A 7,685-nucleotide genomic window follows, 5' to 3' on the forward strand; every position below is an offset into this window, starting at 1 on the left:
GGGAAAAAGGACAAGGTTTCGATAAGGAGGCACACAGTCAACTGAGGATATTTGAACCAACATCGATGAAACAATGGAGAACTCTGGTTCTTTTTTTAATATCGTAGCATCCCAACCCAGAATTTGGATTGGAAGGGTAATTCTTTGGAATGCAACCAACGTGTTTCCTTTTCCTATCATTGCTGCTCTGCAATTTGGGATGGGCACACACGTTGACCTCAACTCCGAGAGATAAGATGGCGCCTTCAAGACCAATAGCTCACGATAGAAACATAGAAACATAGAAGATTGACGGCAGAAAAAGACCTCCTGGTCCATCTTGTCTGCCCTTATGCTATTTCCTGTATTTTATCTTAGGATGGATCTATGTTTATCCCAGGCATGTTTAAATTCAGTGACTGTGGATTTATCAACCACGTCTGCTGGAAGTTTGTTCCAAGCATCTGCTCCTCTTTCAGTAAAATAATATTTTCTCACGTTGCTTCTCATCTTCCCCCCAACTAACTTCAGATTGTGCCCCTTTGTTCTTGTGTTCACTTTCTTATTAAAAACACTTCTCTCCTGAACCTTATTGAACCCTTTAACATATTTAAATGTTTTAATCATGTCCCCCGCCCTTTCCCTTCTGTCCTCCAGATTATACAGATTGAGTTCATGAAGTCCTAAGATAGATAGATAGATAGATAGATAGATAGATAGATAGATACATAGATAGATAGATGATAGACAGATAGATGGATGGATGATAGATAGATAGATAGATAGATAGATAGATAGATAGATAGATAGATAGATAAATAAATAGGTGGGTGGGTGGGTGGGTGGGTGGAGGAATGGATGGATTAATGGATGGATATAAACATAGCAACTCATTTATATTTGTGTGTGTTGTAGTGTATATATTGTTGTTGTTAGTTATGAAGTTGTGTCTGACCCATCGTCTTGCCTCCCAAGGACAATTCCATCTGTCCGTCCATTACCCTGGGGGGGGAACTATTGACCCCCTCAGAGAGGGTCCGCAACTTGGGCGTCCTCCTTGATCCACAGCTGACATTGGAACATCATTTTTCAGTTGTGGCGAGGGGGAGCGTTTGCCCAGGTTCGCCTGGTGCACCAGTTGCGGCCCTATTTGGACAGGGAGTCACTGCTCACAGTCGCTCATGCCCTCATCACCTCGAGGCTTGACTACTGCAATGCTCTCTACATAGGGCTACCTTTGAAAAGTGTTCGTAAACTTCAGATCGTGCAGAATGCGGCCGCGAGAGCCATCGTGGGGCTTCCTAGATTCGCCCACGTTTCTGCAACACTCCGTGGCCTGCATTGGCTGCCAATCGGTTTACGGTCACAATTCAAAGTGTTGGTTATGACCTATAAAGCCCTTCATGGCATCAGACCAGAATATCTCTGGGACCGCCTTCTGCCGCACGAATCCCAGCGACCAGTTAGGTCCCACAGAGTTGGCCTTCTCCGGGTCCCGTCGACTAAACAATGTCGTTTGGCGGGCCCCAGGGGAAGAGCCTTCTCTGTGGTGGCCCCGGCCCTCTGAAATCAGCTCCCCCCAGAGATTAGAACGGCCCCTCACCCTCCTTGTCTTTCGCAAACTTCTTAAGACCCACCTTTGTCGCCAGGGCACGGGGGAGTTAAGTTATTCTTTCCCCCCCTAGGCCATTACAAGTTATGGCATGGTATGTTTGTGTGTATGTTTGGTTTTTTATAATAAGGCGTTTTAGTCGTTTTATCAAATTGGATCGTTATACTGTATGTTGTTTTACCATTGTTGTTAGCTGCCCCGAGTCTGCGGAGAGGTGGCGGCCTACAAATCCAATAAATAATAATAATAATAATAATAATAATAATAATAATAAACTGCCTAAACCAAGCGGATAACTGCCCGCCTTCCGTTTTTGCTCAAAGCAAATGAGCGAGGCGCACTGAACGGCTTGGTGAGGTTGTCAGGAACGCTGGCTGGCCACGAGCATCATTGCTAGGAGGGGTAAATGAAATTGCTTCGCCTGCACCGCTTGGCCTCCAGCGAACGACTCGGGCGAGAAGCTGAGCTTGGAACCGTCTGATGAAGTTGTCAGCTGCCAGCCTTCCAAGGCATCAGGGACAAGCCCAAATTACAAGCGGCCGTGGATTTCTCTCTCCCCCCCCCCAAAGCTGAGCAGGTTTTAGCCTCCGTCTCGCGCTTGGTTTTTGCAACTGCCCAGCTGTTGGCCCTTGCCTGTCAGAGGATGTTAAGGACTAGAAACCGGGGACTTAAAAGAAAAATTAAGGAAAAACTGAAAGTTGACTAGCTTGATGTATTCAGCTACGTTGGTGTCCTATCTATTTATCCCTTTCCATGGGGCCAGCATTGCCGAAGGTATGTCAATGCCTTTGAATAGATGGATGGATGGATGGATGGATGGATGGATGGATGGATGGATGGATGGATAGATAGATAGATAGATAGAAAGAAAGAAAGATAGATAGATAGATAGATAGATAGATCCCGACAGAACACTATCTATCTATCTATCTATCTATCTATCTATCTATCTATCTATCTATCTATCTATCTATCTATCTATCTATCTGATAGATAGTGTTCTGTCGGGCTCTCTAGTAGACTCCTCCCAAAAATTCACAGGTACAAATTTCAGACACACACACATTTGAAAATTTTCTTTATAAGGAAAATCCACTTAAACCAAGCCCTCTTTTGGTATAGCCAAGAGCACTGGTCTCCAAACAAACTGGTAATTTGTACAAGTCCCTTATCAGTTCTGAGATACTTAGCTTGCAGCTGTGAGGCCATTCACGGTCCTTCTTCTTTCACAAAGTGAAACACACTTTGCTCTGGTTTAGTTTCAAAGCGGGGGGAAATCAGCACACAAAAGGTCAAAGTCAGCAAAGCAGTCACGAAACACAACGATCAGATAATCCTCCACAATGGCCAAACCCACAGGCTGCTCTTTATAGCAGCCTCACTAATGACCACAGCCCCACCCAACCACAGGTGGCCTCCTTTTCTTTGATAATAATCTCTCAGTTGTTGCTGCCTATGCATCGCTCTCCGCATGCGTGGCTGTATCATTAACTCTTGTTCTGAATCCAAGGAGGAGCTAGATAATTGATCTCCTTCTGAGCTGTCTGCCTGACTCTCCTCCTCCCTGTCACTCATGTCTTCTTGGTCAGAGGAGCCTTCATCAGCAGATTCCACCCGGGGGGGGGGGCAAAACAGGCCTGCAGCATGTGGCTGTCTCCCCCACATCCACAGTCCTTGGGGCAGGAGCAGGGCCAGAGCGAACCACAACAGATGGATGGATGGATGGATGGATGGACAGATAGATTTTTTTAAAAAACAGGAGAGCCTCTCGCCATTCTTCCGAAAGGGCTCACTATCTGAAGGCCGAAAAGATGGATCTGTAACACACTTCAAAATCATGTCGACGCCGTGAGCCAAAAAAACCCTCCACCGATCTATAATGAGAACTGGAGCAAAACTCCAACCTGACGCTCCCTTCGCTCCCGGTCCGATTTGAAGCTTTTTGTTCGATATCTTTGCTTTCTATAAAGACGGGGGAGCTCTTGACATATATTGACCTGCCTTCTAAACCTATAAAAACCTTGATGTTCATGAATCGCATGATGGGCTTCTTGGGATAAGGCGGGGAGGAGCTGTCCGTTCTTTGGTGCTGAAAGTTGGAGTGGTCTTTTGATACCTTCGGCCCACTTAGTTTTCTTCCTCCTCTTAGATATGTTTCCCACCCCACCCTTCTTCCCCCAGTAGGTCTCAAGCCTTCCATCATTAATTCAGATGCCTGAGGGTTGAACTCAGGGCTTGACAGTTAACATCTTGCCCTGATTACCAGCCTACTGCCAAGGGCTACTTCTACTTCTATCTCTAAATCCAGCAAAGCGCAAGAGCGGAATATCTGGTTATTCCACAAAGGTTTCGGTTTCATTTAATGTTATTGGAATCCTCCGGGGAGGGTGGGAACCACCCGTCTTCCTACTGACCGCCAAGTTTGGAAAAGTTCTTTCTTTCGTGAAGTAGGATAGGGCCTTGTGGTTAGGGGAGGTTTCTTCTTCCTAAAAATGAGGTGGGGACTTTGGAGCATTGTAGCTTCGGTACATCTGGACGAAACCAAACCTGGGTGAAAAATGGGAATGCACGAATCCATCCAGCGGGGAAAATGAGCAAAGAATTAAACTGGGCTCTTCGCTGGAGCAACGTCTCTTATTGAAGGAGCTCTCCGGGGTCCTGAATGCGACTCTGGACTTCTTCCCACTCATTCTTTGTTGCATACTTTTTCAGATCTCGCCTTGCGGTCCTTTGTCTGGATCCAATACGCAGGGGACCACCCCAATAGTCGTAAGTGTGAAAATCATTTTCGTTGTCACAAAATGATTGTCTATCTAAAAACATCTTGGTGGTTCTTAACAAATCCCTAATAGCCATCAGTAACAAAATTGTGTGCAGCTCAATCTTCACTCATCCAAGTTTTTTCTCTTCTCTTCTTTTCTCTTCTCTTCTCCTTTTCCTTCCTTTTCCTTTCCTCATCTCTTCTCCTTTTCCTTTTTTTTCCTTTCCTCATCTCTTCTCTTCTCCTTTTCCTTTCTTTTCCTTTCTTTCATCTCTTCTCTTCTCCTTTTCCTTTCTTTTCCTTTCATCATCTCTTCTCTTCTCCTTTTCCTTTCTTTTTCCTTTCATCATCTCTTCTCTTCTCCTTTTCCTTTCTTTTCCTTTCATCATCTCTTCTCTTCTCCTTTTCCTTTCTTTTCCTTTCATCATCTCTTCTCTTCTCCTTTTCCTTTCTTTTCCTTTCATCATCTCTTCTCTTCTCCTTTTCCTTTCTTTTCCTTTCATCATCTCTTCTCTTCTCCTTTTCCTTTCTTTTCCTTTATGTCTTCTCTTCTGATTTGTTTTGCCTTGATTGGGTTCTGTTTAATTCTTCTTTCGTTTGTTCTTTTCTGATTCATTTTGCATTGTTCTAACAATGGTTTGGGGATCCGTCGCCAGATTCCCCCCTAACCCCTCTACCTCAACCAAACAATTCCAGGCATGGAAAATCTCTTAAGCCTGCCAGCTTTAAACATTTAAGGGAAGAAAAAAAATCCAGAACTAATTTTCATTCTAATTCGCTTCAGGCTACATTTGTCCTGAGGCCAACGGGTCACCTTTAGAAGATGTAATAAATTCGGCCTCTTTACAAGCCATTAAAAAGCAACAACCCCCAAGTCATAATTTCAAAGTGGTGAGGTTACGAGAGGTCAAGATCGTTGCTCACAGCCTCTGTCCCATCGGAGAGACAATTTGAGTAGAAACACTTGAAGACCTACCCAGATCATATTCCTACATGTTGCTGCTCTATTTTTTTTTAAAATTTTATTTGTTCTTGTCAAGTATGTATTGGTAGTATACAAAGATATGATAATATTTATATACATGCTACTAGTAAGAGAGAAACATTAGGACAGGGGATGGAAGGCACGCTGGTGCACTTATGCACGCCCCTTACTGACCTCTTGGGAATCAGGAGAGGTCAACCGTGGTTAGTCTAAGGGTAAAGGTTTGGAGGTTAGTTGATGATACTACAGAATCTGGTAGTGAGTTCCAGGCATCAACCACTCGGTTACTAAAGTCGTATTTCCTGCAGTCGAGTTTAGAGTAGTTTACTTTCAGTTTGTATCCATAGCTAGAGGTATAACAAGCAGGAAGAGGGAGATTGTGGTCCTGCTGTATAGAGCGCTGGTGAGACCACATTTGGAACAGGTTCTTAAGTAGAAAGGTTTGTAAGTAGAAGCAATTTTTCCCATAGGAATCAATGTAAAAGCAAATAATCTGTCCAAACCCATTAGGAAAGAAATAAAAGCTCGGAATTTGGGTGGGAGGAAGAGGAGGAAGAAGAAGAGGAGGAGGACAGTCGCTGCCCAGAGCAAAGGGAGCGTTTCTTTTCTGGGGGTGCTGGCAGAGGTTTATTCCCTCTCCAAGAGCCCAGAGAAAGGAAAAAGCTTCACTCTGGACTGCCAAAGCCTCCTTAAGCACCACCCAAAGGTTCCTCTGGCAGCCCAGAAAAGCCCGGTATGGCTGGGATTAAAGGGGGAGTGGCAGGAAACTGGCCGGTGCCTTCGTGCCGCTCTCAAATTTCCTGAGAAAATTTCCTGGGATAATTTTTCCGGGCTCTGGTTCTTAAGAAGAAAATGGTTGAGGCAAAAAAATCTTGAACACCCAGTTCTTATCTAGAAAAGTTCTTAAGTAGAGGCATTCTTAAGTAGAGGTACCACTGTACTGTATTCAGTTCTGGAGACCTCACCTACAAAAAGATATTGATAAAATTGAACAAATGGTGGATGGTCTTAAGCATAAAACCTACCAGGAAAGACCTCATGAACTCAATCTGTCTAGTCAGGAGGACAGAAGGGAAAGGAGGGACATAATCGAAACATTTAAATATGTTAAAGGGTTAAATAAGGTTCAGGAGTGGTGTTTTCAATAGGAAAGTGAACCCAAGAACAAGGGGCACAATCTGAGGTTAGTTGGAGGGAAGATGAGAAGCAACGTGAGAAAATATTTGTTTTACTGAAAGAGTAATAGATGCTTGAAATTTGGGCTTGTCCTGATGCCTTGGAAGGCTGGCAGCTGACAACTTCATCAGACGGTTCCAAGCTCAGGAGTAGATGCTGGGGAACAAACTTCCAGCAGACGTGGTTGGTAAATCCACAGTCACTGAATTTAAAACCTGCCTGGGATAAACATAGCTCCATCCTAAGATAAAATACAGGAAATAGTTTAGGGACAGACTAGATGGACCGTGAGGTCTTTTTCTGCCGTCAATCTTCTATGTTTCTATGCTTCTATCTGTTGTGTGCTCGTGTGTTGTTGTGGTTGAAGCTGAAGTAGTCATTGACAGGAAGGAGCCTGTAGCAGGCGAGCGAGTCTTTTCTAACCCTTTCACCGAGAGAAGATCCTCGGGAGCTTCGTTCCACCCTAAACGAAAGACTTCAGATTGCTTCAGCCTTCAAGAGTCATTTTCTTTGTGGTTTTCCCAATTTTTTTCCCTCCCCGCCTGCAATTTTTTTTTGGAGTCTCCGCGGGTGGCTTTCTCTTATTTACTTTCTTGAGCGGAGACTTCTGGAAGATTCCAGCTTTGAAGCGCACTTCTGAAGCCACCCCTCGTCTGGGAGACCGCTTGACGGGGCTGCATGCGAAGTACGGTCTCCGTTGGAAACCGAAGAAGTTCAGAAACCTTCAAACTGCGGTCAACATAACAAGCGGGAGAGGTATCTGAGGCCATCATTATTTTCCCGACCGCCGCTGCCGCTGTTTTCTCCAGCTTTTGAATCCAGCCAACTGCGGCTTTCCTTCACGCGCTGTCTGTGATGGGCAGGTGATAAACACGACATCAGCGATGATAGGAAAACCAGCTTGCGGGAAGCAGCTTTATCGATTATCTAGCACCACCTACTGACAGTATGAGCTTCCTACAAGGAAAGGGTCAAGGTGGAAGGTAGAATGATAGAGCTGGAAGAGATCTTGGAGATCTTCCAGACTGGCCCCCTGCTAAAAGAAAGGAGGACTTATGTCATCCCAGTCAAATGAGTGTCCAGTCTCTCCTTGAAAGCCTCCAGGGATGGGGCACCCACAACTTCTAGAGATAAGCCATTCCACTGATTAATAGAAGAAGAAGGAGGAGGGA

The 7,685-nt window shown here is 44.7% G+C and overlaps 1 protein-coding gene across 1 annotated transcript in view; it reads right to left on the minus strand.

The window, feature by feature from the left end:
* Positions 1–7,685, minus strand: part of AK8 (adenylate kinase 8) — a 71,037-nt gene that overhangs the window by 20,621 nt on the left and 42,731 nt on the right.

Source organism: Erythrolamprus reginae, chromosome 8 (genome assembly GCF_031021105.1).
Source record: "Erythrolamprus reginae isolate rEryReg1 chromosome 8, rEryReg1.hap1, whole genome shotgun sequence".
Lineage (NCBI taxonomy): Eukaryota > Metazoa > Chordata > Lepidosauria > Squamata > Dipsadidae > Erythrolamprus > Erythrolamprus reginae.